This window comes from Lagenorhynchus albirostris, chromosome 1 (assembly GCF_949774975.1).
Source record: "Lagenorhynchus albirostris chromosome 1, mLagAlb1.1, whole genome shotgun sequence".
NCBI classification, from domain to species: domain Eukaryota; kingdom Metazoa; phylum Chordata; class Mammalia; order Artiodactyla; family Delphinidae; genus Lagenorhynchus; species Lagenorhynchus albirostris.
Window position 1 is genome coordinate 5,095,110 of NC_083095.1, and position 25,589 is coordinate 5,120,698.

Genomic DNA, 25,589 nt, shown 5'->3' on the forward strand with positions numbered 1-25,589 from the left:
GGCCGCTGAGCTTGCATGTCCGGAGCCTGTGCTGCGCGGCGGGAGAGGCCAAGGCAGCGAGAGGCCCGCGTTACGCAAAAAAAAAAAAAAAAAAAAAAAAGAAAATTTACGAAGGAAGAAATAAGATATAAAAAATGGGAGCATATAATTGAATACTATTCAGCCATAAAAAGGAGGCAGGTACTGACACACGCTACAGCACGGATTAACCTTGAAATCATTATGCGAAGTGAAAGAAGCCAGACATGAAAGGCCACATACTGTATGATTCCATTTACATGTGATATCCAGAATTCACAGATTAGTGCTGTCACGGGGCGGGGTGGGGTGAGGAGGGTCATTTGTGTCTGGATTTTCATTTATAAAGGTGACTGAGTGACGACAATGCCGTTCTAAGAAAAGTTTAACGTTACCGACAGTTTCCCTCGAAACAAGAGGTTTGGGATTGCGAAAGCACCAGTGTTGGTCAGGAGGCAGGAAGGAGCAAGGGGAAGGCAGAGGCGACAGCCCTTCTTGGAGTTTCCGTGGGAAGAGCAGAGCAGGGTAAACAGATTAGGATTGGCTGGTTTGAATAATTCCAGCAGGCTGTGGGGCCCAGGGGCTGTCCGTAGCTGTCTGGTACCTGTCCCAGGCTTGATTTAGGGCAGGGGAAATACTGGCCTGGTGTGTGAGTTAGATAAAGGGGGTGGCTGAGGGTATGGACGCCAGACTGGTTGGTCTGTACATGAAAGGTGGACCCACCAACAAATTTACTGTCTAGAGGAATTAGCCAGCCCTGGAGGAGCAGTCTCTCCCCAGCCAGCAAGGCCCCCCAAAGACGTCAAGACATCAAAAAAAACCCATTAAAAATATAATTAATATGGAGGGGAGGGGAGGGAGGTATGGGAAGAGATTACTTAATGAGTACGGAGTTTCCTTTTGATAAAAGTGATAAAAAGGCTTTGAAACTAAATAGTAGTGACGGTTGCACAGCACTGTGAATGTACTAAATATCACTGAATTGCAGACTGCAGAATGATTAAAATGGTCTTTTAAAATAGTTAGAAAAATTACGGGGGTGGGGCAAAAATCTAGTGAAGCTTCTTATAGCCTGAGGTTTAATTTATGTTTGAATAAGCAATGATAATCAGTAACCAGTTTTTAAGGAAGTGTATCTATAATTTTGAACAAAAATTCCAGATACACCAACTTGTGTGTGTGTGTGTGTGTGTGTGTGTGTGTGTGTTGGGGGGGTGGGGGAGTACTGCCGATGAGGAACAGAGGGAGGTCAGAGAACATTAAAGGCTGAGGGAAGCGCAGACACTGACAAGCCTTAGAACAATAATGATGATGAAAGAGGGGCAAGCATGGGTCACAGTAAGTCAGGAGCAGCAACCAGGAGAATAAAAATAGAATTTACAGCTTTCAATTCAATTTAGGAAAATTCAATATACATAATACACTAGAAGGCAGGGCGGGAGGAAAAAAACACGGAGAAAAAAGCGTTAAAAACAGAAATATAGAATAAGACAGCAGAAATCAGTGTATTACTCTGGTCACCCAATTTTTCTGCTTATGTACCTTCTAAAATATTTAGAAAATTATATATCCTGCTGCATATTTTTAAGACAACATGTATGATTTTTCACAGGAAGTGTAGATGGTTGCGAAGGATTAATATTTAGAAACATCATATATGGTATATGTGCACTAAATACGTTAAATTTATAAACGCAATTTAAGATGTAAGCTTAAGTCCTTTCAATTTATGAAAAAGGTCTGCCATAAAACTTAACTGGTAGAACTTGCTTGCTCTGTAAAACCATTCGGCCAAATCAGTTATACTTTCTATCAGAAAAAGTTTGACTAACTTTTTAAAAAAATTAATTAATTATTATTATTTTTTGGCTGAGTTGGGTCTCTGTTGCTGTGCGCGGGCTTCCTCTAATTGCGGTGAGCAGGGGCTTCTCTTCGTTGTGGTGCGCAGGCTTCTATGCGGTGGCTTCTCTTGTTGCGGAGCACAGGCTCTAGGAATGCGGGCTTCAGTAGTTGTGGCGCACGGGCTCAGTAGCTGTGGTGCGCATGCTGAGTAGTTGTGGCACACGGGCTTAGATGCTCCGCAGCATGTGGGATCTTCCCGGACAGGGGCTTGACCCCGTGTCGCCTGCATTAGCAGGTGGATTCTCAACCACTGTGCCACCAGGGAAGCCTTGACTAACTTTTTTTCTTTTTAATACATTTATTTATTTATTTTTTGGTTGCGTCAGGTCTTTGTTGCTGCGCGCAGGCTTTTTCTAGTTGCGGCGAGCGGGGGCTACTCTTTGTTGTGGTGTGCGGGCTTCTCATTGCGGTGGCTTCTCTTGTTGCAGGGCATGAGCTCTAGGTTGCGGGCTTCAGTAGTTGTGGCACGCAGGCTCAGTAGTTGTGGCTCACGGGCTCTAGAGTGTGCAGACTCAATAGTTGTGGCCCACAGGCTTAGTTGCTCCACGGCATGTGGGATCTTTCTGGACCAGGGCTCGAACCCGTGTCTCCTGCACTGGCAGGCGGATTCTTAACCACTGCGCCACCAGGGAAGTCCTGTCCTTGACTAAATTTTGAACTCTAACATGCTTATACACAGCACAGTGAGAGAATTCTTAATTTTAGAACAGAGAGCTACACGTATAAGGCACGGCACTTTGCACGAGTTGGCAGCCTAGATGAAATAAGAGCTGCCCTCTTCGGTATTTTCTTTCTTTTTTTTTTTTAAACTTATGTTTTTTTTGGCTGCGTGGGGTCTTCATTGCTGCACGCGGGTTTCTCTAGCTGTGGTGAGCAGGGGATACTCTTCATTGCGGTGCGCGGGCTTCTCATTGCGGTGGCTTCTTTTGCTGTGGAGCACGGGCTCTAGGCACGTGGGATTCAGTAGCTGCAGCACGTGGGCTCAAATAGTTGCGGCACGCGGGTCCTAAAGCGTGTGGGCGCCAGTAGTTGTGGCTCGCAGGCTTCAGTAGTTGTGGCTCACAGGCTCTAGAGCACAGGCTCAGTAGCTGTGGTGCATGGGCTTAGTTGCTCCGCAGCATGTGGGCTCTCCCCGGACCAGGGCTCGAACCCGTGTCCCCTGCATTGGCAGGCAGATTCTTAACCACTGTGCCACCAGGGAAGCCCCTGGTATTTTCTATAGATGCTTTCTTTGGTCTGCCCTCAGGAGACACTCCTTCAAGGCCAATGCATTCTCAAATTATTCCTCTGTTTGGTCTACTGAAAGTTATTATATCCTGAGGCAATGAATCTTCATAAGATTTGGAAAGGGCAGGCGATACGCCTCTCTTCCACACAGTGAGAAAAGAGGAATCATGACAGGTGATGTGAGGAAGGGGAGCCAGCATAGCACAGGCACACAGAACTGGGAACTCAGGAAACTTATTCCCTTCAAGCTCTCTTTGCCAGTGTAGCCCCAGGAAGTCTTAACACGCCCCCAGGAATGAACGTGCCCCAGTTTGAAGATGGCTGTGCTAATGTAATAGTCACGACCTACCATAAGTGGGTTAAAATCACTGGTCAGCAGACGGGGATTTGTTGGATTTCATAAAAAATAAGAACCAGAGTTACAGAGTCAACACAAGACAGTTAAAACAAAAGGATACTTCAAGATTGAAAATAAATAAATGGAAAAGTTATAAGGCAAATATAAAGAGAACATCATTAGCAATTTTAATATCACACAAATACAGTTTAAGGAGAAAAACATGATTAAGGATCCAGAGGAATATTAAATACAAAAAGAAATCATGAGCACATATATATGTAATATAGCTTCAACTATGTAAAGTAACCAAACAATTATGAGGAGAAACAGTTAAATAAACCATCCCAGTGAAATTTTAGAAACATATGACTTATTAGATCTTTCTTAAAACAGAGAGATACAGAGTAAACAAAGTGGGAGGCATTAGCTCTCCACTCAGCTAGTCCTTGCTTTAAAGTTATATTTGTTTAAAGTTAGAAAACTCAAACTATAGAAAGATATGGAAAGTAAATTAAGGCCCATCTCCTCTCCTCTGGTCCTCTCTCCCCAAAGAGAACCATTGTTCATGCGGGGGAAAATGTTTGTATGGAATAAGGGGTCACAATTTTCATTTATCATGGTCCAGCGCTGCTTCCATTACACCCGCGTCAGGTATAATGTGGGGATGGACTAAAATGAGCCCTGCTTAGTAGAGGGACTCGTGCAACTTAGCATCTCAAAAAGGGATGCCAGTGTAACATTCAGGCACATTGAAAACATCAGGCTAAGGGAGAGATGCCCACCACGAAGAACCACACATCATACAATTCCGTTTATATGAAATGCCCAGAACAGGCAAATCCACAGAGACAGAAGTAGATTGGTGGTTGCCGGGGGAAGAGACTGGGGGAAATGGGAAAGGACTGCTAATGGGTACAGAGTTTCCTTGTGGGGTGACGATAATGTTCCAAAATTCACTGTGGTAACAGTGGCAAAACTGAATATACTAAAACCCCTGAACAGTACACCTGAAGTGGATGAATTTTATGGTATGTAAATTATGTCTGAGTAAAGCTATGATTAAAAACTAACCCCAAGGGCTTCCCTGGTGGCGCAGTGGTTGAGAGTCCGCCTGCCGATGCAGGGGACACGGGTTCGTGCCCCGGTCCGGGAAGATCCCACATGCCGCAGAGCAACTAAGCCCGTGCGCCATGGCCACTGAGCCTGCGCGTCCGGAGCCTGTGCTCCGCAACGGGAGAGGCCACAGCAGTGAGAGGCCCACGTACTGCAAAAAAAACAAAAACAAAAAAAAGCAAAAAACCCCCACAAAAACAAACAAACAAAAAAACTAACCCCAAATGCAGCGAATATAATGCTTCCAACTGGATTATGAATTAGTGGGACTTTGAGATTGTTGAAGAAAACCATTCTGGCTCACATCAGAAACAATACCCAGTAGAAAGGACCTCACGTAGGGTGACAACCCTCAAGTTATTTCAGCCTTCTAGAATATAGAGAATATAAAATGAATCAAGGGGACTTCTGACTAAAAAGACCTCCCCAGAATCCAGCAGTTGCAGTACATATGCTCTTTGGCTTCAAGGCAATGCCTATGAACTTGAATTATGCCCAGGCTTCAAGGGAAGCCTACAAACCTAACCCAAGAACAATTCATATCTCAAGCTATATGTTGAGTATTTTAATGTTTCCAAGCCTTCTGCCTCCTTTCAGTGATTTCCAATGGTTTTAATGATCATCTGAAGATAGAAGGACACATTAGGTAGTTTTGGTTAACTATAAATCAAATAAATCCAAAGGAACACAATAATGAGAAACCACTTTTTATCATCCAAACAACTGGAGCTTTTTGTTTGTTTGTTCCTCAGAACTTTTGGTTTGGCTTGGTTTTGGTTTTATTTCATTTCAATGAATTTAACACCCATATGGATCTGAGTAACCACCACTGCAATCAGAGGATACAGTTCCATCACCCCCTAAACCTCCTCCATTGTCCCTTAGTGGTCACACGTTCCCTCGCCCCCGCCCCCCGCCTTGCTCTCACTGATCTGTTCTCTAGATCTACAGTTTTCTTTCATAGAATGCTATACTAATGGAACTCTATGGTATGTAACCTTTTAGGACGCTTCCTTCACTCAGCATAATGCGTCTGAGGTTCATCCAAGTTACTGTGTTTATTAAATAATTTGGTTCCTTTTTCTTGTTTTGCAGAGTAGTACTCCATCATACGGATATACCACGAATTGTTTATCCAGTAAGCCAAAGCACATTTGAGTTGTTTACGGTTTTGGCCGTTATAAATAGAGCCACTGTAAACAGTCTCTCTCTCTCTCTCTCTCTCTCTCTCTCTCTCACACACACACACACACACACACACACACACACACACACACACACACACACACACAGGTTTTTACGTGAATGTAAGTTTTCTTTTCTATAAGGTAAACATCCAGGATTGAGATTACTGGGTTATATGTTTAACTTTATAAGACACTGCCAAACTGTTGTCCAGAGTAGCTGTACCATTTCTGTTCCTACCAGCGATGTAGGAGAGCTGCATCCCCACCAGCATTTGGCATTGTCAATATTTTCTTCATTTCAGTCATTCTAGTAAGTGCGTTGTAGTATCTCATGGTAATTTTAATTTGCATTTCTCTAGTGACTAATGATGCTGTGTATCTTTTCATGTGCTTGTTTGCCATCTGTATATCGTCTTTGGTGAAATGTCTATTCAAGTCTTTTGCCCATTTTTAAAAAATCAGGCTGTTTTATTACTGTTAAGCTTTGAGAGTTCTCTATACATTCCAAAGACAAGTCCTTTCGGATGAGCAATTATTTTTTCCAAGTCTGTCTCCTGCCTTGTCAAAATTATTTTAATTTGATTAAGTCCAATTCATCTCTCTTTTTCTTCTTTTACGGATGGCTGCTTTTGCTGTCATGTCTCAAACCCTTTGCCTAACCCTAGCTCATGAAGGTTGTCTCAAGATTTCTTCCAGAATTCTTATAGTTTTGTATGTTACATTTAGATTTAGCATCCATCTTGAGGTAATTTTTGTATAATGTGTGGGGATTAGATCAAAGTTCATTTTTTGGCAGATTAATGTCTAATTGTTCCAACTCCATTTGTTGAAAAGGCAATGCTTTCTCCATTGAATTGCCTTTGCACCTTTGTCAAACATCAACTGACAAATCTGTATGGACCTATTTCCGGATTTTCCACCCAAGTGTCCAACATGTCTCTAAGTCATCTTGCAAAATCACAAGGCAAGCTTGTTGGTATCTCACACATGTCTGAACATCAGAACTCAGAACCTGAATCAGAAACAGTGATTAGGTACTTGATTCATTTATCTTTGTGCTACAGGCTGTGGAGTATGTAACCCATGCCCTCTCCAGGCTGAACCACACATGGAATATTGAGATCAATTTTTTTTTTTTTCGGTACGTGGGCCTCTCACTGTTGTGGCCTCTCCCGTTGTGGAGCACGGGCTCTGGACGCGCAGGCCCAGTGGCCATGGCTCACGGGCCCAGCCGCTCCGCGGCATGTGGGATCTTCCCGGACCAGGGCACGAACCCGCGTCCCCTGCATCGGCAGGCGGACTCTCAACCACTGCGCCACCAGGGAAGCCCCGAGGTCAGTTTTTGATATTGCAATATGAAAGGTACTGGCCACCTGGAAACACTCTGAGAGGGTGACTAAGATAGTGAGGCAAAGAGCAATCATAACACATGAGGACTGGCTGAGAAAACTGGGGCTGCCTAGCCTGGAGAGATGAAAGGCAAATGTGAACACTAGCTCTGGACCTATGCAGTGGAGCTCACCGGAAAGACGGAGTGCTTCTGTTATGGGATCTTTAGGGAGATGATTAGGACCAGTGGCTAAAGCAGGCGCTGTGCTATGTGCTGGGAGCCCAGAGACTGACAAGATATGCTTCCTGCTTTCAGAGGGGGAAGCCACAGGAAAGACTGTTTTGTTTTGACGTGGGCCATCCAAGCAATTTTAAGTGTAACGGACATCTGCTTTATAGGAGACCGGATTGAATGGCTTGTTTGCCGCTGATTTTGCATGGTTGCCAAAGGTGGCCCAACAACTCTATTTTTGAACAAATGACTTGTTTCTGTCTTTGGGTTTAATGGCCTCAGGAAGAGGCTCAGGCCACGTGAAAGCGATCTGCCCAGGGTCTCCAGACAGTGGCTGCAGAACTGGATTTGTAAACCAAGCCTCCCGATGCTTAGTCCAGGACTGCTTTTCACTGCTTGTCAAAATTATTAGTCGACACTGTATTTGCTGAAGACTCAGTAACCCGGTGCTCCTCGTGTATATATAGTGTCTCCTGGGTTTTTCTGACCCTTTGGGCTTTCAGTCTCGCAGGCTCACTGTCTCAGAGGCCTTTAAAGAGAAAGGAATCCTACATTTGGAATTTCAACACTTTTTTTCAATGACAAGACGGGGAAAAAAATCATATCAAATCAGACAGGGCTCTTCTGAAGATTTTCGTTCTGCTCTGAGCTGCTTCTGGGTGACCTACTACTCTAATTAGGCTGGAAGTAGACCTGGCTTTCATGAGAGTCAGACTATGGCTGGAGGAAAAAGTTGTCAAGACTACTTAGCGTCATCAGTGCCCACAGTGGCATCAGAGCGTTCCGGGAATTCACTGATTCATTCCATAATTCATTCCATCAAGTAACCATCAACACAGACAAACAAGGAGCACAAACATCACCGAATGATTTAGTATTAACCAATATACCCAGGACAGGACAAAGCAGAAAAGTAGCTAACGCTTCAGTTTACTGCCAGCCCCTCCCTTCCCCAAGCTCCCCAAGCAAGGGTGCGGGACAGGAGGAAGTCGCCACAGGGCTGAGGCGGACAGTCCCACCTCTTCCTTTCTGATGTGTGCTCAGTTACAGAAGGGAAGAAATAACCCCAGTCCTTTCTAGCAGACAGAGTTCTGGTGGGGATCAAAGGAGATGACCGATAGGAAAAGTGAAAAGCACTGTACTTAAGGGAGAGATTTACTCATTTAACAAGCATGTGCCGGGCACCTATTAAATGGCATATGCACTATGTGAAATTTCATGGATATAAAGTAAACTAAAATATATCCCCGCAGTCCAGACAGTCAGATATAACATACTGTTGCAAGCACAATGATGGGAAAGTACAGGGTGATGGGAGAGCTCAGGAGGGGTCCATTCCCAGGCTGGGCAGTTAGAAATGACGATTGTGAAGATATGGCATGAACAGGGTACTAAGGCAGCAGGAGACGGTACTAGATTTTAGAAAATACCTCACTCTCTTTATTTTATATGATGCACGAGACATCTGCAAAAGTGGGCCATGATTTTACTATTACCCTTACTGTACCATAAAGCAGTGGCTCCCAACCAGGGAGGTTACTGGCACCTGGCAGGTAAGACCAGGGATGCTGTAGATACCCTATTAATACAATGCACAGGGCAGCCTCCCCGACAAAGGGTTACCTGGCCCCAGATGTCGACTGTGCCAATGTTGAGCAGGCCTGCTGTAAAGGAGACAGGCCTGCAGAGGAGAAGCAACTCGTCCGAAAGGCCACAGCAAGCTAGTGGAAGGGCCGGAACCTGAACGCCGGTCTCCCGTGACCAAGCACCCCAGACAGGTGTCCCAGGTCATAGCCTGTACAGGTCTACACCTGGGCAGCAGCTTGACTGATGCTGGAGGATAAACCTGAGTCCTAGTATCAGAGCAGCACAGACTTGGAGCAGTGAGAGAGAGGAAGGAGAGAGAAGGGGAGAAGGAAAAAAGCAAAGGAAGAAGCAGGCAGCTGGCCGTCTATTTCTGACTCTTAGAATACCCTTTATCATTTCTATAGTGATCTGCACTTAAAGAAGTGGGTTTCACACTCTCAGTCATCACAACAGCCTCACCAGCGAGGTGGGAGAGGTGAAGATAAAAATATACTCACATTCTCTGAAGCCCAGAAGGGCGAAATGCTGTACCCAGGGTCCCTGAGCTTTGCAGAGAGAGGCAGGACTCGACGGTCAGCACCCTCTCGGGCAGTCGACAAGCGCTGCACCCCAGCCCTGCACCCGCCGCGAGTTTCTCGGCCCCCCTGCGGCCCACGGAGATGGGACAGGTGTCTCTGAAAGGGCTCCCTGTGACGGCAAGCACGCACGCCTCCTGGTGAACTGAGGCCCCGAGCAGGGAGGCACTGCAGGCCTGGGCCGCTCCCTGTTTCGAGATCAGGTGAGCCTGCTGGCTTCTCTGGGCATCACTGCCTGTGCGCACAGTGAGAGAACCACAGATCACCTTTGAGAGCCCTCCCTGCTCTGAAAACGGAGTCCATGCTATTTTAAAATTCTCTATTCCTGAAGCCAATGATACTGCTTTTAAGTGTGGCCAACAAAAACTGTTATGGGGGAGGCAGCTGGTATAGCTTAGTGCCTTAGCCTACGCTGACAGGAAATATAATTACTTCGTTAATGAATTAATTTTCAAAAAAAATGAATCCTTAAAAAAAAAATCTCTGTCCAAATATCCTGGCTGCTGTTTCAGGCAGCTTTGCTGATGACGGTTTAGTTCCTGTTCACGCTAACATTTCTCCTGTGACTGATGCCCTGACTGGGCCTCATGGCCTCGGGGACACACAGGGCAGGTGTGATGGGACGAGCTGGGAGTGGGGAGTCGGGAGACAAGCTACACCTGGTCGGGTCTCAGGGAAACGAGTTACCTTTCAGGGCCATAATCTCCTCATCTTTAAAATGAGGGATGGGATTAGGAGGCCACCTGCACACGGCCAACCCTGTCTCAAACTATTTTAAGTCTCAACTGGTCTGAGTCTGTTTCTTCATTACCATGCTGCTTGTGAAGATTAAATACAACAATGAATGGGGAAGATTCTTGAAAAGTAAAACATTTCACTTGTCAGAGGGGTGTGGAGCTCAGCACTCCGCTTATTAACACACGGAAGGCCATGCATGTGGATGCCGGTTTACACATGCACAGGGGTCTTCAGCAGCAGTTCTCAACTAAGGAAGTGCAGCTCACCCGGTGTGTCAGGAAAAGTTCTACAGAAAATTGCGCTGCAAGTTATTACCATGAAGTATCAACGTTTGCAAGAATTACCTTTTTCCCCATCACCAAGATGAATCAAAGTTACCCCTATAACATCATTCTTGCCAATTTACATTACAACATGATCTTTTTAACAGACAGGTGGAATCACATTCCATACAACCCTGGGTGGGCATCCTCTAAGCGACTACCACCCATCTGACAGTCACTTCCTGGTTTGGGGGACTGTCTTCAACTTCTGCTGAATTCCACTCCAGTTTCATCAGTCTAGATCTAGCTAATAACAGAGTTCATGATTTAAAAATCTAAAAAGACCCTATCAGGCTGGCCTGGAATCTATGAACTAATGTATCTGTTTTTGACACATGCCACTAAAATCTTTGCAGGATGACAATAGGCACATAAGTCCATGGAACTCTGCCTCTTCCGGATGCCCACTCACCCAGCACTTCAGTAGAAACTCCTCAAGGTCGTTGCCTTGAAGTCGTCTACTCGACAGTGACGAGACAGATCCAGCTGCTCCATCTGTCAGGCCCTAAAGGAGGTCAAAATCTCCAGTTCTTCACAAAGCATCCTAGGTCTAAAATTTTAGTAATAGTCAACCTCTATTTTCCACCAATACCAGTCTCTTTTTCAACCTTGAGTTCACAGCCAGGAAATGTTGCCTAAGGTCCTGCCCAAACTGATTCAGAACAGACCTACCTGAGAACCCAGCAAGGGAATATGGAGGGCAGACACACTCTGCTCCATCCACCTGTATCTACTGCAGCACTGTGTCCTCTGGGAAACCACCACCAAACTGAGCCATCGGGCAGGGATAGTGTTTTGGTCATCTCTGCAGCCCCAGGCTCTGACACAGGACTGGATCCAGGCTGCTGTATAAATGGAGGATTACTGGATGGAGGAAGGCTGACTTGGGAAGTACAGTACATTATAGTGAAACGGCCTGACCTTGGCATCAGAAGACCTAGACAAGCCTAAGCTCTGTCCTTTAGTAGCAGCGGGACTCCAGGCAAATCTCTTTACCTTTCTACCCTTGGCCTATTTCATCACCTGTAAGACGAGGTGACTGGTCCTTATTCTGCCTAGGACTGATGAGGAGACAGCAGACCTGGAAGCCATGGGTATTCTACAAAGCAAGTACAAAAGTGACCCGTTGGGGCTTCCCTGGTGGCGCAGTGGTTGAGAGTCCGCCTGCCGATGCGGGGGACGCGGGTTCGTGCCCCGGTCTGGGAGGATCCCACATGCCGCAGAGCGGCTGGGCCCATGAGCCGTGGCCCCTGAGCCTGCGCGTCCGGAGCCTGTGCTCCGCAACGGGAGGGGCCACAACAGTGAGAGGCCCGCGTACCGGGAAAGAAAAAAAAAAAAGTGACCAGTTGTTTTTATTTTTAAAAAAACCTCTCCTAGCCTGGCATTTGGGATAGTGACTGTCAATCAGAACTTTTCCTGGGTGCTCCTTGCTCTGCAAACATGATGGATGCCAGGCTAACCCCATGTACCAGCACTGTTCCCTAAAATCTTAAACTTAGGAGATGCTCATTTTTGGGCACAGAGGAAAGAGCCCTGGCCCAGGAGGCACGTGACTTGGGCAGCTGGTCCTGGGTTTCCCGTCAGGTCTCCTGTCAGTTCCCCAGCAGCCTGGCCAAGTGAGTCCCCTCTCTGGGCCTCAGTGTCCCTACGAGAAGACAGACGCTCAGATCCTCTCAAAGCTTCCTCCTGCCGCCTCCTGCCTCTCAGGGGTCTCCTTCTTTTCACAGCCCTTCCCCCACCCAGAGTTCACAGACAGCTCTAACTCCACCAACCCCAGGCAGGAGGCTCATCACCCTAACGGTACCAACACACTGGCTGGAAGTAGCTACTCTTTCATCGTCTCTATGCCCAGCTTTTCCTCTAATAGTTTCTACTTTAATTAATGCTACCACAATTTATTTGGCAGGCAATCTGGAATTTCTTTCCTATTCCTCAACCAATAATTTGCCAAGAACTGGCAACCCAGATTAAACCTCAGCAGTTCTCACGTGGACTAACTCAGCTCCCTAACTGGCTGCCCTGCCTCTAGCTATAGCTCCTTCAAACCCAGCTTCCACATACTTAGTTCCAAGAGTAACTGGATAAAATGCAAATCTGACAATGTCAGGTCCTCACACAAAACCCCCCAAAGAAGACCCACCTCCTGTGGGAAGTGGTGTAAAGCCGGCCCAAGCTTCAATGCTGGGGAGCTTATCCGCAAGGCAGGCAGCGTGCCCATGGCGCTCGTGTCAGGAGCAGAGAAATTAGGAGCAACGAGCAGTATGTGGAAGCCTCCAATATCACTGCAACCTAATACAGAGCAAGGAATACTGCACAAATCTGGAAATTCTATTTAGCTCAGCACTTTCAAGTCCGTTTGCTAAATGCAGCAACGTGAAAGAGATCTCTGTCTGAGTTACTTTTCCTTCTCAGTTCATGGGGACACGGAGCTGCACTGTCCAGTGCCACGACCCGAGCCACGTGACCAAGAGCACTAGAAGTGTCGCCGGTCCGAGTAGAGACGCGATGCTAGTGTAAAGGACATACCAGACTTCAAAGACTCAGTACCAAAAGTCATCTAATACAGCTCATTAGTAATTTTTACCTTGATTACATGTTGAAATTATATTTTAGACACAGTATTTTAAATAAATATATGACTAAAATTAATTGCATCTGTTCTTCTTACTTAATAGGGCTATGAAATATTTAAAATGCGGCACGTGGCTCCCATCTGTGGCTTGTGCTCTATTCTGTTGGCCAGGGCTGCTCCAGAAAATGTGGCACACTAGCCACTATTCTGTGCTTCTATTCACTCTATCACTGCTTAATTGATTCCCAGCTTAGAGTCGTTCTATTCTTTGCAAACCAAAAGCAAAACTTTCAGAGAGGATTTTCTACGTCAGATACTAGTATTTTCACACAAATAAAAAACAGTTTGGCAAAAATACCTGGGAAAATACACTAAGACAGACACATTTATTTATGGGGTCCAAATCCACTTGGCAATATGCAGGTGAAAATGTCACATCCAGGATATACGTCTAATAATCATCTATTTCTATAGACATTTACTGAGCACCTACTGAATGCTGGGCTCTTCACATTTATTATCATTATTTTCATTTTAAATACGAGAGAACTGAAGCTCAGAGAGGGGTTCAAGGCCACTTTACTTGTACGTGGCAGGTCACCTTGAACCCCGGTCCTGGTACCACAGCACACTGCCCCATCCCTCCCTCTGCCAACATTCTGCCTCGGTAAACTGTAAAGGGTGAGGCAAACGTAAAGTACTTTGAGATACATTATATCATCTAATTATCCAAGCTATTCTGTGAGATAGACATGGAGGCATGAAAAGGCATGAAAAGCTTGTGTGAAGGACTTGCCCTACACCTAACAGCTTGGTGGAGCACAGTCTAGGAGTTGTGAAAACAAGTTCAATATCCTTTCAAATGTACCCTCTCCATGCTACCAAACATAACCTCCTCCTTTAATTAACACTGACTGCATTCCTGGTCTTGGAATTAAGGGAACAACAGAAGGTGGACCATTACTGTCAATAATAGTCATATTCATGTTCAGTGACAAACACATATTACCGCATATGATATACTCTTATATTATGAGTGTAGTAACGGCACCATGAATTTTCAGTGTGATATTTTATGTATTCATCAGCTCTTCCACGCTTACAGTGTCAGACTCATTTGAAAGAGGAAGAAACTGAGACACGGGACAGTTGAGTGACTTTTACAAAAGCTCTCAGAGCTACTTATGGACCAAACAAATTAAACACACAGGCAGCAAAGGTTAAACAAAGAAGCGCCTGGGAGAAGCCCTTCTTCTTGGTCTCTAACAGCCCAGGGAAGGTCTGACTGATGATGTATAAACTCCTTGGTGCAGGTGGGAAAATGTAAAAGCAAAAGCACAGAAGATGCATAAAAAGGTTTAACTTCTTGAGAGGGAAGGGCATCCACTGTGTAGGAGTCAGGGTTGGTTTTGTTCTGTCTTGTTTTGTCCTCAGGTGAGTTTCCAGAGGAGCAAGGGGGCAACCACACTCCATCCTCGCTCTGCCCGAACGCTTGAAGTCAAAATATGGGAAAAACAGTGAAACACAGAAGTAATCCAAGTACAGCGGAGAAGGTAAGCCTGTGTGTGGACCAGAGGGAGAGGATGCAGGCGCAGGAGTAACCCCACACAGCAGATTACGAACAAGCAAGGAGAAGTTCACAGGAGAAAAACACAGCAACTGATGACAGCGGACAAGAACAGGGAGGAGAGAAAGCGGGGAAACAAGAGGAGCTTGTAAGAAACTGCAGAGGGAGCAAGGTGCTAGTAATACCATCACCATGTACTGAGCCGCTGGCCGAGTTGTCCACGTGCCAGAAGCCAGCACGCAGAGGGACAGACACCACCCAGGACCGGCTCTAGGCCACCACTGGGACACACGAGCCAAGGGAAAAGAGTGGGTTAAGATGCTGACGAGTCCAGGAGAGGAAATTACTTAGGACGCCCTTAGCATGGAGGGATGGACCCACGTTGTCATTTATTTAGAACTTTCTTGCACATGGTTTAAACCTAGTTCTTTTATCTATACTGTGCACCCGAGGTTATTCACTTTCCTTAAGTTCCACTTTAAGAAGCCTGACGTGGGCTCCTCCAGCTTCCGCTGTTGCTGGGCAGCATCAGCTTCACCCTGCCTAGTCTTCCTTCTTCAGGTTTCTACCACTGGCTGTCCATCTTCTGCGTTTCCTTGCATTTTTTTTCCCCTCAGAGTTCAGTCCACCACTCCTGCCCTTTAGTTTCGGAGTCACAGGGAACAGGTGCTGTACTTTAGGACCCAGTGGATGAGGAAATTCACCTGAGACCACAGAGCCAGAGAAGGCCAAACTGAGTTTTGAATCTGGCAATCTTGACACCAGAGCCCTCCAGCCTAAAGCCATGTGGCTGACAGGGTCTTCGTGCTCTGTCCGGGTGTCAGGCCTGTGCCTCTGAGGTGGGAGAGCCAAGTTCAGGACATTGGTGCACCAGAGACCTCCCGGCCCCACATAATATCAATCAGCGAGAGCTCTCCCAGAGATCCCCGTCTCAACGCTAAGACCCAGTTCCACCCAATGGCCAGCAAGCTCCAGTGCTGGACGCCCCATGCCAAACAACTAGCAAGACAGGAACACAACCCCACCCATTAGCAGAGAGGCTGCCTAAAATCATACTAACTTCACAGACACCCCAAAACACACCACCAGATGCGGTCCTGCCCACCAGAAAGACAAGATCCAGCCTCATCCACCAGAACACAGGCACCAGTCCCCTCCACCGCGAAGCCTACACAACCCACTGAACCAACCTTAGCCACTGGGGGCAGACACCAAAAACAACAGGAACTACGAACCTGCAGCCTGTGAAAAGGAGACCCCAAACATGGTAAGTTAACCAAAATGGGAAGATAGAGAAACACACAGCAGATGAAGGAGCAAGATAAAAACCCACCAGACCTAATAAATGAAGAGGAAATAGGCAGTCTACCTGAAAAAGAATTCAGAGTAATAATAGGAAAGATATACAAAATCTTGGAAACAGAATTAAGAAAATACAACAAACATTTAACAAGGACCTAGAAGAACTAAAGCACAAACAATGATGAACAATACAATAAATGAAATTATAAATTCTCTAGAAGGAATCAATAGCAGAATAACTGAGGCAGAAGAACAGATAAGGGACCTGGAAGATAAAATAGTGGAAATAACTACTGCAGAGAAGAATAAAGAAAAAAGAATAAAAGAATTGAGGGCAGACTCACAGACCTCTGGGACAATATTAAACGTACCAACATTCGAATTATAGGGGTCCCAGAAGAAGAGGAAAAGAAAGGGACTGAGAAAATATTTGAAGAGATTATAGTCGAAAACTTCCCTAATATGGGAAAGAAAATAGTCAATCAAGTCCAGGAAGCGCAGAGAGTCCTATACAGAAAAAAATCCAAGGAGAAACACGCCAAGACACATACTAATCAAACTATCAAAAAATAAATACAAAGAAAAAATACTAAAAGCAGCAAGGGAAAAGCAACAAATAACACACAAGGGAATCCCCGTAAGGTTAAGAGCTGATCTTTCAGCAGAAACTCTGCAAGCCAGAAGTGAGTGGCAGGGCTTTTTTTTTTTTTTTTTTTTTTTTGCAGGGCATATTTAAAGTGATGAAAGGGAGAAACCTACAACCAAGATTACTCTACCCAGCAAGGATCTCATTCAGATTAGATGGAGAAATTAAAACATTAACAGACAAGCAAAAGCTAAGAGAATTCAGCACCACCAAACCAGCTTTAAAACAAATGATAAAGGAACTTCTCCAGGCAGGAAACACAAGAGAAGGAAAAGGCCTGCAAAAACAAACCCAAAACAATTAGGAAATTGGTAAGTGGAACATACATATTGACAATTACTTAAATGTAAATGGACTAAATGCTCCAACCAGAAGACACAGACTGGCTGAATAAATACAAAAACAAGACCCGTATTTATGCTGTCTACAAGAGACCCACTTCAGACCTAGGAACACATACAGACTGAAAGTGAGGGGATGGAAAAAGATATTCCATGCAAATGGAAATCAAAAGAAAGCTAGAGCAGCAATTCTCATATCAGACAAAATAGACTTTGAAATAAAGACTATTACAAGAGACAAAGAAGGACAGTACATAATAATCAAGGGATCAATCCAAGAAGAAGATATAACAATTGTAAATATTTATGCACCCAACATAGGAGCACCTCAATACATAAGGCAAATGCTAACAGCCATAAAAGGGGGAATGGACAGTAACACAATCATAGTAGGGGACTTTAACACCCTACTTTCACCAATGGACAGATCATCCAAAATGAAAATAAATAAGGAAACACAAGCTGTAAATAATACATTAAACAAAATGGACTTAACTGATATTTATAGGACATCCCATCCAAAACCAACAGAATACACTTTCTTCTCAAGTGCTCATGGAACATTCTCCAGGATAGATCATATCTTGGGTCACAAATCCAGCCTTGGTAAATTTAAGAAAACTGAAATCATATCAAGTATCTTTTTGGACCACAGGCTATGAGACTAGATATCACTTACAGGAAAAATCTGTAAAAAATACAAACACATTGGAGGCTAAACAATACACTACTTAATAACCACGAGATCACTGAAGAAATCAAAGAGGCCATCAAAAAATACCTAGAAACAAATGACAATGAAAACACGAAGACCCAAAACCTATGGGATGCAGCAAAAGCAGTTCTAAGACGGAAGTTATTAGCAATACAATCCTACCTCAAGAAACAAGAAACATCTCAAATAAACAACCTAACATTAAACCTAAAGCAATTAGAGAAAGAAGAACAAAAAACCCCCAAAGTTAGCAGAAGGGAAGAAACCATAAAGATCAGATCAGAAATAAATGAAAAAGAAATGAAGGAAACAATAGCAAAGATCAATAAACCTAAAAGCTGGTTCTTGAGAAGACAAACAAAACTGATAAACCATTAGCCAGACTCATTAAGAAAAAAAGGGAGAAGACTCAAATCAACAGAATTAGAAATGAAAAAGAAGAAATAACAACTGACAGTGCAGAAATACAAGGGATCATGAGAGATGACTACAAGCAACTCTATGCCAATAAAACGGACAACCTGAAAGAAATGGACAAATTCTAAGAAAAGCAAAACCTTCCGAGACAGAACCAGGAAGAAACAGAAAATATAAACAGACCAGTCACAAGCACTGAAATTGAGACTGTGATTAAAAATCTTCCAACAAACAAAAGCCCAGGACCAGATGGCTTCACAGGCGAATTCTATCAAACATTTAGAGAAGAGCTAACACCTATCCTTCTCAAACTCTTCCAAAATATAGCAGAGGGAGAAACACTCCCAAACTCACTCTACGAGGCCACCATCACCCTGATACCAAAACCAGACAAAGATGTCACAAAGAAAGAAAACTACAGGCCAATATCACTGATGAACACTGATGCAAAAATCCTCAACCAAATAGTAGCAAACAGAATCCAACAGCACATTAAAAGGATCATACACTATGATCAAGTGGGGTTTATCCCAGGAATGCAAGGATTCTTCAATATACGCAAGTCAATCAATGTGATAAACCACATTAACAAATTGAAGGAGAAAAACCATATGATCATCTCAGTAGATGCAGAGAAAGCTTTTGACAAAATTCAACACGCATTTATGATAAAAACCCTCCGGAAAGTAGGCATAGAGGGAACTTACCTCAACTAAGAAAGGCCATATATGACAAACCCACAGCCAACATCGTTCTCAATGGTGAAAAACTGAAACCATTTCCACTAAGATAAAAGGAACCAGACAAGGTTGTTCACTCTCATCACTATTATTCAACATAGATTGGGACATTTTAGCCACATCAATCAAAGAAGAAAAAGGAATCCAAATTGGAAAAGAAGAAGTAAAGCTGTCACTGTTTGCAGATGACATGATACTATACATAGAGAATCCTAAAGATGCTACCAGAAAACTACTAGAGCTAGTCAATGAATTTAGTAAAGTAGCAGGATACAAAATTAATGCACAGAAATCGCTTGCGTTCCTATACACTAATGATGAAAAATCTGAAGGAGAAATTAAGGACACACTCCCATTTACCATTGCAACAAAAAGAATAAAATACCTAGGAATAAACCTAAGGAGACAAAAGATCTGTATGCAGAAAACTATGAGACACAGATGAGAGAAATTAAAGATGATACAAACATATGGAGAGATATACCATGTTCTTGGATTGGAGAATCAACATTGTGAAAATGACTATACTACTCAAAGCAGTCTAGAGATTCAATGCAATCCCTATCAATCTACCAATGGCATTTTTCACAGAACTAGAGCAAAAAATTTCATAATTTGTATGGAAACACAAAAGACCCTGAACAGCCAAAGCAATCTTGAGAAAGAAAAATGGAGCTGGAGGAATAAGGCTCCTGGACTTCAGACTATACTACAAAGCTACAGTAATCAAGACAGTATGGTACAGGCACAAAAACAGAAATATAGATCAACGGAACAGACAGAATACAAAGTCCAGAGATAAACCCACACACATATGGTCACCTTATTTTTGATAAAGGAGGCAAGAATATACAATGGAGAAAAGACAGCCTCTTCAATAAGTGGTGCTGGGAAACCTGGACAGCTATATGTAAAAGAATGAAATTAAAACACTCCCTAACACCATGCACAAAAATAAACTCAAAATGGATTAAAGACCTAAATGTAAGGCCAGACACTATAAAACTCTTAGAGGAAAACATAGGCAGAACACTCTATGACAAAAATCACAGCAAGATCCTTTTTGACCCACCTCCTAGAGGGATGGAAATAGAAACAAAAATAAACAAATGGGACCTAATGAAACTTAAAAGCTTTTGCACAGCAAAGGAAACCATATACAAGATGAAAAGACAACCCTCCGAATGGGAGAAAAGATTTGCAAATGAAGCAACTAACAAATGATGCATCTCCAAAATTTACAAGTAGCTCATGCAGCTCAATAACAAAAAAACAAACAACCCAATCCAAAAATGGGCAGAAGATCTAAGCACACATTTCTCCAAAGAAGATACAGAGATTGTCAATAAACACATGAAAGGATGCCCAACATCACTAATCATTAGAGAAATGCAAATCAAAACTACAATGAGGTATCACCTCACACCAGTCAGAATGGCCATCAAAAAATCTACAAACAATAAATGCTGGAGAGGGTGTGGAGAAAAGGGAACCCTCTTGCACTGTTGGTGGGAGTGTAAATTGATACAGCCACTATGGAGAACAGCATGGAGGTTCCTCAAAATACTAAAAACAGAACTACCATACGACCCAGCAATCCCACCACGGGGCATATACCCTAAGAAAACCATAATTCAGAAAGAGTCATGTACCACAATGTTCATTGCAGCTCTATTTACAATAGCCAGGACATGGAAGTAACCTAAATGTCCATCGACAGATGAAGAGAAAAAGAAAATGTGGCACATATACACAATGGAATATTACTCAGCCATAAAAAGAAACAAAATTGAGTTATTTGTAGTGAGGTGGATGGCCCTGGAGACTGTCATACAGAGTGAAGTAAGTCAGAAAGAGAAAAATAAATACCGTATGCTAACACATATATGTGGAAACTAAAAAAAAAAAAAAAAGGTTCTGAAGAACCTAGGGGCAGGACAGGAATAAAGATGCAGACGTAGAGAATGGACTTGAGGACCCGGGAAGGGTAAGCTGGGACGAAGTGACAGAGTGGCATGGACATGTATACACTACCAAATGTAAAATAGATAGCTAATGGGAAGCAGCCGCATAGCACAGGGAGATCAGCTCAGTGCTTTGTGACCACCTAGAGGGGTGGGATAGGGAGGGCAGGAGGAAGATGCAAGGAGGAGGAGATATCGGGATATATGTATATGTATAGCAGTGAATCAGCTAACACACCACTGTAAAGCAATTATACTCCAATAAAGATGTTAAAAAAAAAAAAACCTTAAAAAAAAAAGATAGGGCTTCCCTGGTGGCGCAGTGATTGAGAGTCCACCTGCCGATGCTGGGGCCATGGGTTCATGCCCCGGTCCGGGAGGATCCCACATGCTGCGGAGCGGCTGGGCCTGTGAGCCATGGCCACTGAGCCTGCGCGTCCGGAGCCTGTGCTCCGCAACGGGAGAGGCCACAACAGTGAGAGGCCCGCGTACCGCAAAAAAAAAAAAAAAAAAAAAAAAAAGTTAAATGAACGAGCCTGTATTAGTCAACTTGGGTGGCTGTAACGAAATACCCCAGAGTGGGAGCTTAGAAGCAGCAATTCACTTTCTCACAGTTCTGGAGGCTGCAAGTCCAAATCAAGGTGTCAGCAGGGTTGGTTTCTCTAGAGGTCTCTCACCTGACTTGTACAATAGATGTCGCCTTTCCTTGTGTCCTCACACAGCCTTCCTCTGTGCGCGAGCTCTCCTGGTTACTCTGCCTCTTCTTATATGGACACAATTCGTATTGGATTAGGGCTCCACCCTTATGACCTCATTTAACCTTCAGTACCTCCTTAAAGGCCCCATCTCCAAATACAGTCACACTGGGGATTAGAGCTTCAACCTATGAATTGAGGGGGACACAATTCCATCCATATCAGTGTCCTAGACCACAGTCCTTTGTTAAACACCCAGATGGAATACAACACTGTAAATGTGGTCTGACAATTTTGAAGATTACTGGGACAGTCATCTCCTCTGGAGGTAAAAATGATACAGTTTTTGGTCTGTTTTTATTTATCTTGCATGGTTTTGTATTATTTGGGATTCTTTAGGTTGTAGGTGACAGATATTAATGGGAAAAAAATGGAATTTATTAGTTCATACAGTACAAAAAAGTGGGCTCATGAATACGCCTGGATTAAGCAGGGCGGAAAGCGGGACACACAAGCTCAGCGATGCCAGGAGAATTCGGTTTCTTTGGCCTTTGCTGAACCCTACTTCTCTCTCTGGCTTCACTAGCAGACCATCTTTCCCCACATGGTGGGAAAGAAGGTTACCAATGACTTGAGGCTTTCATGATCCTGACAGAGAAAACCAGCATCTTTCCTAATAGCTCTAGCCCATCAGCGGTCTCATAGAGGACTCTTAGATGACATGCCTGCACCTAAGCCAATCACCACAGTCAGGGGATTGAGTTTTGGCCAGGCCAGGCCTGGGTTGTGTGCTACCCCAGAGTGGAGGTGAGTTGTCAGGCCCACGCAAACTGCATGACCAGGTCAAGTTACCAGGGAACGGAGAGCTAGCTCCCCTCTACTTAACCCCTCCTCTCCAAAATGGCTGCTGGGCAAAACACAGTATCTTTCTAGCAATAAATGCTATTCCAGCAAACAAACAGGTGTGCTAAAAAGTATTTTGACTGCCTCTCTCTTTTTAAAAATTTCTTGATCTTTGTACAACATCTTACTTATTGAAATAACCTCAAGCCCATCTCTGTCTCTTTGGCCAGGTGCTAAAAAACCAATGACTTATTTGAAGTGGGTAAAGAATGCCCTGACATCTTAGTACTTCCCATCAGTAAGATCTGTACTGGAAAGCAAAACCGCAGCAAGTTTCTCCTCCTTACAGTCCTTGAAAAGAGCTAGACTTTATCATGGAAACATCAAGAGTAATTCCATCAAAAGGGTGATACATTAGAAATTCCTTTAAAAAAAAAAAACCCACCACAGATGGGCACATCTGAGAGAATGAGCATTGTACAAAATAAAAGAGGGCTTCCATGGTAGCGCAGTGGTTAAGAATCCGCCTGCCAACGCAGGGGACATGGGTTCGAGCCCTGGTCTGGGAAAATCCCACATGCCGCGGAGCAACTAAGCCTGTGTGCCACAACTACTGAGCCTGTGCTCTAGAGCCCATGAGCCACAATTACTGAGCCCACGCGCCACAACTACTGAAGCCCATGAGCCTAGAGCCCGTGCTCCGCAACAAGAGAAGCCACCGCAATAAGAAGCCCGTGCACCGCAATGAAGAGTAGCTCCCACTCGCTGCAACTAGAGAAAGCCCGCACACGGCAACGAAAACCCAACGCAGCCAAAAATAAATAAATAAATTTATTAAAGAAAAAAAAGCTAACACGTGCACACTGTTGAATGAAATTTACCATTTGGAACTGTCAAAAATTTCTTGCTGCCAGGGACATGTCAGAAACACACAAACTAAACTGCCTTGGCAGTCCAAATTGGGGTACAACAAAGTGAATGACAGAAACATGGTTCTTGATTTTCCAATTAGTGACTTCATTAAACTCCAAAAACATAAAACCTAGCAAAAACACAACTGAGAAAGAAAATTCAAGGAACATTTAAAAAAACTTTTCAGTTGTAACATGTCAGCTACAGAACTCAGAGACACGTAAGACAAAATCCATTCATTCATGGAACAACTTTTTTTTTTTTTTTGCCGTATGCGGGCCTCTCACTGTTGTGGCCTCTCCCATGGCAGAGCACAGGCTCCGGACGCGCAGGCTCAGCGGCCATGGCTCACGGGCCCAGCCGCTCCGCGGCATGTGGGATCTTCCCGGACCGGGGCACGAACCCGTGTCCCCTGCATCGGCAGGCGGACCCTCAACAACTGTGTCACCAGGGAAGCCCCCATGGAACAACTTTTAACTGTCCTTCAAACAGCTAGTAGATGCCGTGTTAGGTACTAGGGCACTAAATGAACTTGGCAAGTAACAACTGGAAAAAGAACTACGCGTTTTACTGTTAACAAAGCACTTTTGCGTATATAATCACACTTTTCCTCACAACAATATTTTACAGATAAGGCACGTGAGACCCAAAAAGAATAAATGATTTGCCCCAAATGACACAGCCAGTAAGAGCAGAAGCCTGAACTCACACCTAAACGAGACTTCAAATCACAGGCTCCATTTATTATCTTCTTCCATTTATGTATTTTGCTCTGAATATTCTCCTCTCCCCCCTCTTCTAATTCCCAGGCTCAGATTCTCCTTCCGCTACAGCAGCATTTTCCAGAGTTAAAACTAAAAATTAAGTGTTAGGCAATAAAAGTTCCTTCATCAAACACACATGGGAAACTCGGGGCAAAATTCACACATATCCACACACCCGCCGCTACAGGACTTCTCAGAGCCTTCATGCTACTCTCCAGGGCATGGGGTGTGCAATTTTCCTCAAACAGCTGACCACAGAACTTTGTTCCCCATGAAGCCCCTTGTACGACTAAGACAGCAGTCAAAAGCACAGGTCTCAGAGTCAGACGGCCCTGGGTTCAAATGCCAGCTCTGTGTGATGCTGGACAAGCTGTGAAACAGGTACGACAATAACAGCAGCTGTCTCAGGATTACTATGAGGACGGCGGTACATGTGTTCATGCCTACAGAGTGCTTAGCAGGTTACAATGATCACAGTCAGGGCTCAATAAATGTGATATACTCACTTATCCAATGAAACATTATATAAAACAAATAGTGCCAGAATACCTCACAGACTCTGTTTTACAAAATTAGGGTCCGAATGACAAAAACAAGCATTGACGTTTTAGTTAGAAGACCTAGATCCAATTTCCAGCTTTACCAATTAAGCAGATGTGTGACTCTGAGGAAGTGACCTAACCTCTCTGAACCTTAGGTGCCTCTTAGATAAGATGGTAATAGTAATGTCTAGCTCATAGGATTGTTGGGAAAATTAGAGATGATAACAAAAGTGCCTGGAATATGGCGGGTACACGTGCACACGTGCTATCTTGTTTGCATCTGAATCTAGAAGAACCAGAAAAACTTTTCGTTTAAATACGTAACGACTCTTTAAACTTCACATGCATTTTTACTAGCTCTAACCTTTTCTAAGTCCCTACAGCTTTGAAACCCTACCATCTGGCCCTTCCAGGCCTTCCTGCTGGTCTACTGCCCGGACAGACCCTGCCCGTGCACAGCAGGTCCTGCTCCCCAGACTCAGTACCTCTCTCAAAATCCCAATCATGCCTCCGTGCTCAGTAATGAGCAGACGTCAGAGAGGCAGCAAATTGTCCTTTTTCCTGCCGTTTCCCCTTCTAGGGCCTAGAACAATGACTGGCATATGGCAGAGGGTTTTAAATAAGTCATAAAAATGAGCAAATAAAAAGTGCCGAGAAGCCAGGCTGCATCCAGCTCTGCTCAAGTGGGAGAGATGGGATGAAGATGCAGCAAACCCTGCTTCTGCCTTCAAGTATCCCTCAGTCTAGTCAGGAAGATAAGACTGAGAAACATTAAATATTAGATTATGTGTTATACGGCTTGAGTGCTCTATGGGAGTTCAGTGAAAGGAGAATGTATTTGGGCGACAGAGGTCAGAAAAGGCTCCTGAAGGTAGCATGTGCAGTCCTGGGTTTTGAAGGGTTTCATGGGAAGAAAACAATGGTTTTGACAGGAAAAGAGTAAAGGGACGAAGTTGGTGATTAAACGGTTAATTGCACTAGGGAATCTTAAGTAAAGA

General features: G+C 44.1%; 1 protein-coding gene across 4 annotated transcripts in view; it reads right to left on the reverse strand.

Moving 5' to 3' along the window:
• The window catches only part of EVL (Enah/Vasp-like), a 163,402-nt gene that overhangs the window by 87,518 nt on the left and 50,295 nt on the right, over positions 1–25,589 (reverse strand). The gene's annotated exons all lie outside the window — the stretch shown is intronic.